The sequence below is a fragment of the Podarcis tiliguerta genome, assembly GCF_965153285.1.
Source record: "Podarcis tiliguerta genome assembly, chromosome: 12".
In the NCBI taxonomy this organism is placed as follows: Eukaryota; Metazoa; Chordata; class Lepidosauria; order Squamata; family Lacertidae; genus Podarcis; species Podarcis tiliguerta.
In genome coordinates this window covers 11,367,059-11,379,789 of record NC_139545.1, presented here as the reverse complement: position 1 = coordinate 11,379,789, position 12,731 = coordinate 11,367,059, and the positions used below count along the sequence as shown (strand labels likewise).

Here is a 12,731-nt window from a genome sequence, read left to right as displayed (position 1 = left end):
CGCATTGTCAATAAAGCAGTGCACACCTGCTCACAGTGAGCCTCTTATCGGAGCCATGGTAATTATGCACCCCATGTTCACTTATAGAGTCAACATTTCTCCACTCTCCTCAGCGTAGTTAGGAAAAGTTCATGGCCTTAAAAGGAAAACCCCAAACTCCACTTTAGCACAACATGTGAAGGTGATCATTCTTCATACACCAATTGGTAGCACTCAGCAAAACATACACAATTATGTTTTTATATTCTGTTGGAAGCCACCCAGAGTGGCTGGGGAAACCCAGCCAGATGGGCAACTTATAAATAATAAGAATAATAAAATTATTATTATTATTACGACTACTATTTTTTGATTCTCTATCCTGCCTTTCTTCCCCAAGGAGCTTAAGGGGGCAAACAGATAAGCAAATTAAATACAAAAAAACAAAGCATTTTAAAACAGTTTAAAACGTTCTAAAAACAATTATAAATTAAGAACATCTAAAAGCAGCTGCAGTTAAAAACATTTTTTCCATCCAGTTCTTCCAAACACTCCTCCATCTCAGGGTTGCCAGCAATACCCAAAATACAAAAACAGTAAACGACAAAAACAAAATAGAGTTACATCTTGTAATTACTAACAGAAGGTAATATGTTTAGGTAAGCATATTTGTAAGATCTATTGGCAACTTGGAGACGTTCCGTATACTTCATCATAATATCACAGTTTGTAATTAGTCTCTTTTCTATAATCTGAGGCAAAGCTTTGATAGATGTTGCTGCATATGTCCCTAATTTGTATGTGAGATAAAATCATGCCACACAATTTACAAATCAAGTGCTTAAGCTCTGTTTTGGCTGATGGATTCGTTTTTCAAACGCCCAACGTGAAATATTGTTCCGCTTAATATCTTGCTATATCACTGCAAGCAGCGCAAGACCGATGTCCGGCAACCCATAGATTAAGGGCCACTGCTTTATTCGTAATAAATCTAAACACAAACATTGATGGACAATTAAAGCAAGATAAAAGGATCCTAAAATAGAGATTTTCCAAGGGTGCATAGCACTTAAAGACCTGGGACTTATCTTGTCATCTTGCTAGATTAACAATATTTCCCCCTACTAGTTCCAGGCACACAATGCTTTATGGCACTGTTATGTATCCTCTGCTGCTGCTTCTTCTGATTCTTTTGCACTGATCGAAATATGGCCAGGATAACTGTTCCCAGTTGCCACTGTCAAGTTTCCAGTTCTGTAACAAAACAGTCCTTGGCTAGATATTTTAGTGCAGGTGCACTTGCTACTCAGTAGCATGCAATGCAAGAACTGTGCCTTAGAAAGCAGAGTAGATCAATACCTGATAGTTACAAAACTGTGTCACCGAGGAGGTCAGCAAGCAGAGCACGTGTACACTTGACATTAGTCTCTGGGGAAACGGAGGAACATCCTTATGGACTGCCAAAGGAACATCAGGATGTGTATACAGTAAGTAGCAAGAGAGTTCAACCAGATCAATGCTGAAGACAACCACATTTCTTTAATAGAAACAGGGGGAGTTGCCTTACTCTGAATCAGAGCATCGATCCATCTAACTCAGTATTGTCTACACAGACTGGCAGGGGCTCTCCAGGGTCTCAAATCCAGCCTTGCCTGTCAATTATTGCAAAAGAACCTGGGATTTTCTGAATGCAAGCTGTGTGCTACCACTGAACTAGGGACTGTCCCCAAATGACAGCGATGATGTGGAATAAGGGGTACTTTATATTTTAATAACTTTTGTTGTTGCTGCTTTTTTTCAGCCAGAGCTCACCAGAACTCAGTTCCAGCACCTCTCAGGTGGGCACCATTGTCATTCTAAGAGAACAAGGAAGGTCTTCATGGTGAGTTCCAGCACCTTTCCCCCCTAGAGAGCCAGTGTGGTGTAGTGGTTAAGAGCAGTAGACTTGTAATCTGGTGAACCGGGTTCGCTTCCCCGCTCATCCACATGCAGCTGCTGGGTGACCTTGGGCCAGTCACACTTCTCTGAAGTCTCTCAGCCCCACTCACCTCACAGAGTGTTTGTTGTGGGGGAGGAAGGGAAAGGAGAATGTTAGCTGCTTTGAGACTCCTTTGGGTAGTGGTAAAGCGGGATATCAAATCCAAACTCTTCTTCTAGAAAAATAGCACTGTCTATACTGTAGCTCACCCCTCTCTGGCTTGCTGCCACCACATCTGAAAGCAGTCCATAAGCCTTCCATGCCAAAAAATGATAAGAAGCATACGCGTCAACTAAGAAGCATAAGAGGAACGGGCAGTGATGTCACATGTCTGTGTGATGTCATACACATGTGCCGAGTGCCCTGAGTACCGGCTTCTCCAGTTGCTGCTGTTGAGGGCAGAGGCCCCAGCTCCTGCCATTGTTGTGACACACCCCACTCCCTACAGGCTGTGTGCGCTGTACATGCCACAAGTTGCGTGCCACACGCACAACATCAGGAACAGCCAGGGCCTCTTTCCCTGACAGCTGCAGTGGCAGGAGGAGGAGAAGTCAGCTGTGGAAGCTGTGGCTCCATGCTTAGTCTCCTCTGTCCCCTGAACATTGGGGGTGCCATATACGATCTCTGTGCCATATATGATGCCATGTGTGGTATTGAATTATTTGAGTAGGTTTGAACAATTTGGGGTAATTAAAATGTTAAAAGTTAAATAAACCTTGTGGAGGGAGGAGTATTAAATATATATAAAATTGTACATATGGTTGATTTGAATAAGTTATTATTGATTAACTATACCCAATGTTTCAGCCGCCTGGGGGGTTTTCACTGCTGTCTGTGTTTTGGTTGTTAGTAAAAAATAAAAATTTTAAACTTTTTTTTTTTTGAATGATGCCATGTGTGCGACAGGCTCACAGAGTTTGGAGAAAATGGCTTTGCAGACCAAACTAGGATCCATGCCAGGCCCAATGCCCTACCCTGGCTTTGGAGAGCTTCTGATAAAGTAGATCTGCCACAGTCAACATGTTACCCTCCAGATGTTGCTGGACTACAGCTTCCATCATCCCTGACCATTGGCTATTCCTGCTGTGGCTCATGGGAGTTGGAGTCCATCAACATACGGAGAACACCAGCTGTCCCTGAGGGAGGCAATCCTGGGTTAAATGCACCAATACTTTGACTTGGTCTAAGGCAGCCTCATACCTTCCTGTACCCCTTGCTGTTTAGGAGTACTTTTAATAGCGATTTCTTGCTGCCCCTCACACCCTGGAGCTGGCACCTTCTCTATGGTTTGGCAGTGTGTGTGTAATGGTGCCATCATTTCATTTCATTTCACTTTTGTGTACTGCCTTCCTCTACTACTACACGCAAGGTGGTTTACGAGCTAAAGAAACAACAAAATTGACAGCAAAGATCACACACCTAGTAACAATCCGATGCAATACAAGTCATGATAAAAACATAACTTTAAAATAAACACATCAAATAAAGCAGTATTCAACGATCCATTAGAATATAACAGTAAACAGTAAAATTAAACATCGGCAAACAATAATTAAACAGTTCACACTTAACAATTACAATTAAGAGTTACAAAACTATAATCAATCAAGATAACGGCCAGTCAAATGCGCAAAATACCACAAAGCATAAAAAAGGATCAAACTGAGAAACAAAGATACACAAGTTATAATTTATTTATTTAAAAAATACCCCTCTTCTCTTCTACTCTCTTCTCAGAAGTCAAGGTCTGGGAAAGGCCACCACGACTGGAGGCTGGGCCAAGGCAGATGGAAAAAGCCATTGCGTGATGGTCAGCGAAGTCTCTCTACCCTCACAGTTCTTCATCTGAAAACATCTTTCTTATGAAGACGAAGGCTTTGGGAGCAGACATCTGGGACCCTACTCTGCAGAAAGAACTGGAAAGCCCCAAAGCACAGAAGGGCTGGCTTATTACATTGGGGAATAAGTGAAGTAATACACTCCTCTGAAAACTATCAGGTTCAGAGTCCAAAACTGGACCGCTGTGTGCATGTGTGACTGCCTTGAGGCACGTGATCTTGTTAAACCTCCAGTTACTGAGGGAGGGAGTAGAATAAAGACCAGGACAACCTGGGTGTATCTTAAAGACAACTTCATTGAAAGGGCACAGACCTGCATGACAAGTTGGGACACTGCGTGACATGTTGCTATCAAGATCTATGCTCCATCATGATGCATCATGTAAAATGTAGGCAACTTCTTCTTCTTCTTCTTCTTCTTCTTCTTCTTCTTCTTCTTCTTCTTCTTCGGCGATCACTCGTAGCCAAGTAAGATTGTCTTCCAAAAACATGGTCTTAACAGTGAGCCCGTAAGTGACTGTGGAGGCCAATTCTGGATCCACACGTCCTTCTACAGTGGGGACATAGGTTTCCGGGCAGGAGCTGATCACAGTGAGGGTTTGCCAAGCATGCCTTCCTCTTAGCACGTTTCTCCCTTTTGTCCTGAGTTCAGGTATCTTCAAAGCTCATGACACCTTTGGTAAAGTCTGTTCTCCAAATGAAGTGCTCGCAGGCCAGTGTTTCCCAGTTGTCGGTGTTTATACTAGATTTATTTAGATTTGCCTTGAGAGTCTTTAAACCTCTTTTGTTGACCACCAGCATGACGCTTTCCATTTTGAAGTTCAGAATACAGTAGTTGTTTTGGAAGACGATAATCAGGCATCTGCACAACATGGCCAGTCCAATGAAGTTGATGTTGAAGTTTAATACTTAGTTTAATTGACTGCTCCTTAGCTAAGTGTTGGCATTCACATGCATGTGTTTGTGCAAGAGAGACTTTGTTAGACCCCAATTAAAACTCAGCCAGGATCCTGAACCACCCCTCAAGCTCCAAATCTACTTACACCAAAGGCAGCTGAAGATATGGTTTAAACTACCCCAGAATCACAGGAATCATTGTCAGTTTAGAGATAAAAAGTTCAATCAAAAGCAGTTTTGTCTGTTGACATCATCAAAAGGGCTTTTTTTTGGAACAAGGTAAGCAGGACAAGAAGAAAATTATGCATTTTTTATTGCGGGAGAATCTGTGAGCATTACCGAGATTCCTCAGTTTATGTAGATTTAGCAATTAAGCAAATAAGTATCACTTTGATTTCATAATTACCTCTTGGAAATATCATTCCCATTCCAGGTGTTTTCTGTAACAACAGGAAAATTAGTTTCAATTAAGCAGGAGAAAATACAAGCTGAGTAAGAGTCTTCAAGAAATAAACCCCAACATTCATTTCTTGGAGGGTACTTGATTTAGATAATTAAATATCTGCCATGTGATTGGACCTTTTGGTGGAGAAGTGCACTTTAGAATGACATTTAAGATTAAAATGTCTAGAGGCAAATATTGAAAATGTTAAAAGGGAAAAGATAGACTTTACTAAGCAGACTTCTACTAAGACAGGCTTTACTAATTTTCTTTAGACTTTTTTGTTGGAATATGTTTGTAATGTTGGAAAAGATAATACACTTTTATGTTTGATTCTCCCAAATGAAGTGTGCCCATCCCTTATTTTATTTTATTTCATTTCATTTTCTTATACCCTTTAACCTAGAAGTTCCCAGAGTGGTACACAGCATTTAATTAAAATAAAACATGCACAGGATTAAAAAAAAAGCAGCATTCCAGTAAAATACTTGTCTAAACATAGAGAGCCCTGTAATGAAAGAACAGCAATTCAGTAGCAAGGACTGCAGTTCTTTCTTCAACTCAATCACCCCAATAAACCCACTGAAAAGGTTGTGTCTTAAGTTGCTGCTGTCACACTGTTGGTGCAGAGGACAATCCTAAATCTGATGGGAGGGCGTTCCACATCCGAGCTGCCCTAAGACTGAAAGATCTGTCTTCCATGTTGTTGAAAAGTGAACCACAGATCCCTTGCAGATCTTAAAACATGGCATAGCAGACCCTCCAAGTGTCCCTGTTTTCCAGGGACAGTCCCGGTTTTACAGAAGCTGTCCCGGTTTCTGATTTGATCCCGGAATGTCCCACTTTTCCTTAGGATGTCCCTATTTTCATCGCAGAAATGTTGATGTGTGTGGTAGGACATCCCTATTTACATCAGAGAAATTGGACAGTATGGAGTTACATGACCCCAGAGCCCAGGAGATAAGTAACTATACAACCTTTAGAAGACATCTGAAGGCAGCCCTGTATAGAGATTTTTTTTTTAATGTTTAATGTTTTGTTTTGTTTTTATATATGCTAGAAGTTGCCCAGAGTGACTGGGGCAACCCAGTCAAATGGGTGGGATATAAATAATAACATCATCATCATCATCATTAAATAGGCCTTCCCTATTTTCATCACAGAAAGGTTGGAGGGTATGACATAGGAAGTATTTTTGTTACAGCCTCCCCCTCCCCCAATCCCTGCTGACTCGTGCACAGGATTCCAGGGATCTTTGGAGAATTTAGACACTGAGGAGGCTGTCGCAGCTTTAAGAAATATGATTTATACCTTCAGTTTGCATGGAGGGAGTACAGATCTTGCAGCATGGTCATGTCAATAGGGGCTGGTTCCCCACAGCAGTGCATCACTGGAGTCCAAGGCATCTCTCCCAGCCTACCTTTAGCCAGCCTGCCCAAGACAGATCTGGCCTTTTTTGATGTCAAGGGCCCAAAGCGCTTCCTGTGACATCACACTCAGCTACCCTGGCAACCTTCCCAATCTCCAGTCTCTCTTCACACTTCAGAGGATGGGGGAAGGACAGTTCTACTTGCATTGTGAATGGCTCTTGATGGCCCTGTATGCTTTCTTCATGGCCTTGAGCTTAGCCAAGTCATTTTGCATAGACTAGCCCAGGATTTCCTCTGCAGCTTGTATATCGCCTTCATACCCCCCAAAATCAAAATCTTTTGAATAATGATTGTAAAATATTGTCTAAAATGTATAAATTGCTGCAGGAATGGCATTTGAAAGATGAAGAGGTAAATTTGGTTATGATACATTGGGCCAAGGATATACAGCTAAAAGAGTGGGAAAAACTGTGGAAGGAAGGATTAAAATTTACAGTATGCAATGCTTTGAAAGAAAATGTGATGGAAATGATGTATAGATGGTATATTACACCAGTGAAATTGGCTAAAATAAGTAAAGTAAAATAAGTAACAAATGTTGGAAAAAGAAAACGAAAAAGAAAAAGAAAAAGAAGGATCTTTTTATCACATGTGGTGGGAATGCAAGAAAGTGAAAAGCTTCTGGGAAATGATATATAATGAGATGAAAAAGTGGAAAGCCACTGCTTTTTTCCTTTCTTTTCTTTTTGCATCACAGCCCCCTTTGTAAATCGGGTGAAAGCTATGACTTCCATCCCAGAAAAATGTACATAAACAAATGCACACACAATTCTATATACAATTTATTTTATTGCATTGGAAAAATCTGTTTTTGTGTGTGTGAGTGCCTAGTTCATAGACTTCCTAAAGCCCATCTATGGACCACATCTTGAGAACTCCTGAGCTAGATGATCCCAAAGGCAGCTTCCTGTGGTCCTATGAGGGAAGGAACTCTAGTGCAGAAAGGCTCTGTAGGAAACGCCCAATGGTGTTCTATCTCCTCTCTTGGAGGCAGTCTGCCTTTGAATACCAGCTGCCAGGAATCACAAGCGAGGAGAGTGCTGCTCTGTGGTCCTGTTTGGCTCAGATGCTCTTCAAGGGTTTCCAGTTGGCCACTGTGAGAACAGGATACAAGGTGGGCCTTGGGCCTCTGACAGCCACCGAGTTATTTCTTACGTTCTTATCACAAAGGAGGACAGAAGCTGAAGACAGAGAGTCTGCTAAAGTAGGAAGAGGTTTCGAAGCGATGTTTGTGGGTCAATAATTAGGATATGCTCTGACTACTCTGAATTCTCCTAAAACACCCAAGCTTATATATCCACATAATGCCAATTCATGCGATTTGAACATTTCCCCCCATATAATTCTTTCTTTGTGAGAGACAAAAGGCTATTTTTGTTAAAAACTTGATACTCGACAACCTCTCTTTCTCCTGCGCTGATGGAGACAAATCACAATGCCTTGTTATTTGTGATATTTCCATGGCGACAAACTAGTGCCCAAAGCATTGGACTGTGACTTCAGTGAGGGATTAAGGAGTCATTCAATGCTAATTAAAATATGCCCATGGTCAACCAGACTGAAAGGTACTCATATAAAAAGACAATTAATTTTAGTGAACATTTATATTTGTTTGTTCGTATTTGCATAAATGAAAAGCTTTCATTTCAATGGGATTTTTAATTGTGCCAGATCTGATGAATTAGGCTGAAGCTTACAAGCCTTAGAAAACATCTTAGTGAAAAAGCAATAGTCTAATAGCATATTATGAGCCAATCAGGACAATGGCTATAGCATACGTATTCCTAATACGATGCATATACTTTTATAAGCAGTTTCCATTTGTTCAATGAGACTATGGGCTGTCCATACCGGAATTTACTGTGTGTTTGCAGCTGTTTGCATTCCCATTTAATTCACGTGGTCCTCAAAGAACACAAATATGGACACTTCGGTAAATCTGGGTATATGTGATACAGGGATAATCCAAAGAATTGGGAAAATTGGGCCCCAAATCACTCCACTTGGGGTCACAGAAGATTTCTTTTGGTGTTTGGGTGTGGTCACTTTCTGTTACACCTCTTTCCATGCCCAATGCTTTCTCAGTGCTTCCATTTATTTTCTAGTTGAGCTTATAACTATTTCCTGTGCACTTCCGAATGCATACCCTCCAACATTTCTCTGAAGAAAATGGGGACATCCCATTCCATAATGATCATTTTACTATTTATACCCCACACATCTTACTGGGTTGCCCCAGCCACTCTGGGCAGTTTCCAACATATATAAAAACAGAATAAAACATCAATCATTTTTTTGAAAACCCTCCCTATACACAGTGGCGTAGCGTGGGGGGTGCAGGGGGGGCCGGCCACACCGGGCACAACATCTGGGGGTTAGGGTTAGGGGGCACAAATCCACGGGTTAGGGGGTGCAAATTACTTGCCTTGCCCTGGGTGCTGACAACCCATGCTACGCCACTGCCTATACAGGATTGCCTTCAGACAGCTTGGGGTTTGGATAACTCCATACCCTCCAAGGAATCTGGAATCACACAATAAAGACAGCAAACGGAGAGTATCTGAGTGAGCTAAGTGAATAGAAGTGTTTTTAATTGCCAACAGCAACACATCACTGAGGGTTCCTGCTGGATTTCTGAGGGGAGACTATACAGGCGCCACTGAACATAATGTTGTTCTCCTGTTTGATGACAGATGGATCAGAGCAGGCTTTGGCACCACTAGGCCTGCGCGCACACACACAGAATACATTTTAAAAAATCACATGTCTTTCTCAAAGAATCCTGGGAACTGTGGTTTATTAAGGGTGCTTGGAGCAGCAGCTCTATGGGAGTAAACTACAATTCCCAGGATTCTTTGGGGGAGGGGACTGTAGTTGAAATGTATGGTGTGTATACAGCCTAGGACAGGATCCTCTGGAGTCATGGGCCAGTTCATATGGGGGAAGGCTTTCTCTCCCATAACTGGCATTAGATTTCCTAAGATGCTCAGGGAGAGAGAAGCAAAGGAGGAAAAGAGATGAAGGAAACAGACAGGGGCATAGCTGTCAACCTTCCCTTATTTGGCGGGAAATCCCCTTATTCCAGTGCCGTTTCCTGCTGCTATCCCGGATTGTTAGATATCCCGTAAATTTTCTGGATTTCAAAGGAAGCAGCTCCTCTCCCTCCCTGTCAGCCAGGGAGTCTCCTCAGCTGCGTTGCTTGGCTGCGTTGCTCACCCAATAAGGAGTCTGAGAACGACTGGGGGGTGGAGCTTGCATGCCTTGTGCCAATCAAATTGCCCGTGTTGCCTGGGGACACGCCTTTGCTTCAGCGCTTCCCAGCGGTGTGGTGGCTTCCTTGCTGCTGTATCCCTTTGTGGGGTTGCTGCACTGTGGGAACCACCGCTTGAGGCTTCGTTTGGCTGCTGGCTGGGCTTTCGGCCTTTGGCTTGGAGGGGCTCAGAACGTACCTGTGCTCGGAATCAGATGGATACATCGACAGCCCACTCACCCTTGCCAGGGATAAGATCTGTCTGGAGCAGGGGCACATGGGGGAAAGAGAAGGAGTGGCTGGTTGAGTACAATGGCGGGTGGCGATCTCGTGGGAGGGGGGGCTTTTGGATTTGTTTTGGAGGCTCCTTCGATTGACTGTTATGGGGGAAAGGAAAGGAGCTGGTTAACGAAAATGGCAGGTGGCGATCTCATGGCGAGGAGCGGAGGCTGCCAGCGCCTCGTGTGTGTGTGTGGCTAGTTAATGCAAGCTGAGAGGTTTTTTGAATGCTGGACACTGTTTTGTTGCACGTGCTGCTGCAAAGCCAGCCTGGGGAGCCATCTTAAGTTGAGGCTGCATAGGCCTTGTGGTGCATGTGATTCAGACGCTATTCAGTTGAACCTCTGGTTACAAAGTTGAACCGTAGAGTGTCCCTGGGACAGGTGAGGCTGCTGATCCCTTATTTTGGCTGCTGATCCCTTATTTTCAAATCTGAAAGTTGACAGCTACGGACAAGGGACAGGAGTTTATAGCAAGCAAACATTCTAGTGTTTCAAATTTTAGCTAGTGTGTCTTCCAGGTAGGAACAAGCTTGGGCTTTGAAAAGGAAGAGTTTTGTATCCCCTGCCCCTCTGTTTGATGAAACCATGCTGATTCTCGGAGCGAACGACGGCAACAAACCAGCCAGAATTAATAGATGCACATAGGCTCTGCGCAGATGCCACGGTTCCTCCACATTCGCATGCTTACCGTTTCTGCTATTGATTTGCTGATCCAAATGAGTATTTTGAAACTCTGTGGGAGTTTTCCAATTAGTTAAGAGGCAATTCTTGTCACCCTGCTGCAACGCTAACAGCTATAGCTCAGAGAACACGCCGAGGACTTCTTAGCGGAACAACCTAGTTTAATCAAGGCCGGCCCCCTTCAGAGCAGCCTCATCTGTGGGACATTTTCTCTTAATATGCAATGCTTCCTTTATTAGAAGTGTAGAATAATAGACCACCGCAGCCAGCAAACAGCAGTGACGGAGCTTTGCAGGTCGACAAGGTGGTTTGTGGGGAAGATGCATGAGCTTGCCTGCCGTAGGCTGCTTCTCAAATTAAGGAGCAGGGGCTGAGCACAGGCAGTTCAGCGCCTTGCTCCCATCAAAGCTGCCACCTGAGTGACCCCTTCTCAAAGGAGAACAAAGTGTCTCCGCAGAATGTGACAGCCGCCAGAGGAACGCTGCAGCTGTTGCGGCAAAGGCGGCCTCTTGGAATCTGACAACCTGCTAATATACATAATCTAAGGAAAGCTGCGTGCCGCATGCTGCACCCTGAAACAACCTCCCTTTTCCCTCTAGGTGCGGCAATGTGCCTTGTGTGTGTGTGTGTGTGTTTTATTCACAGCCGGGTTCCAAGATTCTGTCATGTCCCAACTTGTAGCAAGACAAGGAAATGCAATGCAAAATTAGGCTGCGTGGGTGAAGAGGCAGAACTATGGAGAAAGAGACAGGATCGATTCTATCAATGCATCTTCAGGCACTTGCCAGTGCCACATGACCCAGCAAGAAGGTCCAAGGTATAGAAATTTGCCTGCCCGCGGTGGCTCCTCCTCCTGGGTGCTGGTAGAGAAGATGGCAGAGAGACTCATAATAATGCCAGGTAGAGCCGATGGGTCACTATATTTTTGTCTTCATCCTCCTCTGCAAGTGATTCTAGGAAGGCAACTCTGCGATGGTGTACACACTGCGCTTTTAAAGCACCTTTGAAGCACAGCATTCCCCCCAGAGAATTCTGGGCACCGTAGTTTGTTAAGGGTTGCTAGGGATTCCCTGCGAGGGGCAAACTACAGCACCCAGAATTCCTTGAGGGAAAGACTGTGCCTCAACTGTGTTTTATAGTGTGTGTGTGTGTGTGTGTGTGTGTGTGTGTGCGTAGCCTGAGATGAAGGAGGAGGGAGCTGACCAGAAGTGCCACCCCCTGAACTCATTGTAAGAAGGAAGTCAAGTGTGGGTCGGCTGAGGTTAGTGGGGCAGTGCCCCATTTGCCCCAAAGCACCAGCGTCTTCTGTTGCCCTCCTTCAGTCCACTTGCTCTCCTGGAAGATTGAGTTTTGGAAGCCACAATCCAACAGGTGGCCACCATGTTGTTCTCTCCCATAATGCACTGGACGTCCTGTTAGTCTGATGCATTCTGGGGGTCTGCAAGGATACTGCCTCTCAGAAGCTTTGCTGTGCCTTATAGTTTTTTAAAAAGAATAGCAGACCTGCTGCCCTGCAAGGGGAGCCTTCCTGCATATCTGAAGAGGACCTGACCCTCACAGGATTGGGTCCCCTGGGGTCACTTTGCTGAGGGCCCTGTTAAACTTGGAGATGACCCACTTCTTAATGACTCTCATTCACTTCAATGGGACAAAGTATAAACGGGCAGCAACGGTTGAGAGTCGTGAGGAAACTCAACCTGCCCCTTGCCTCGCTCGCAGAAGACTCCAGGAGCAATGTCAAGTGTAGCGCTGAGGCAAAGATAAGACTGGGAGACTTAAGCACATGCTAACTCAGGGGTCAGCAACCTTTTTCAGCAGGGGGCCGGTCCACCATCCCTCAGACCTTGTGGGGGGCTGGACTATATTTTGAAGGGAAAAAATGAACGAATTCCTATGCCCCACAAATAACCCAGAGATGCATTTTAAATAAAAGCACACATTCTACTCATGTAAGA

At 44.0% G+C, this 12,731-nt stretch overlaps 1 long non-coding RNA gene across 1 annotated transcript; it reads left to right on the top strand.

The window, feature by feature from the left end:
* Nucleotides 1-2,149: 2,149 nt before the first annotated feature.
* On the top strand, nucleotides 2,150-3,975 carry LOC310660541. Its single transcript, XR_014503495.1, has 2 exons — nucleotides 2,150-2,523; nucleotides 3,695-3,975. It is a non-coding gene; the product is annotated as an uncharacterized lncRNA (long non-coding RNA).
* The last annotated feature ends 8,756 nt before the right edge of the window (nucleotides 3,976-12,731 follow it).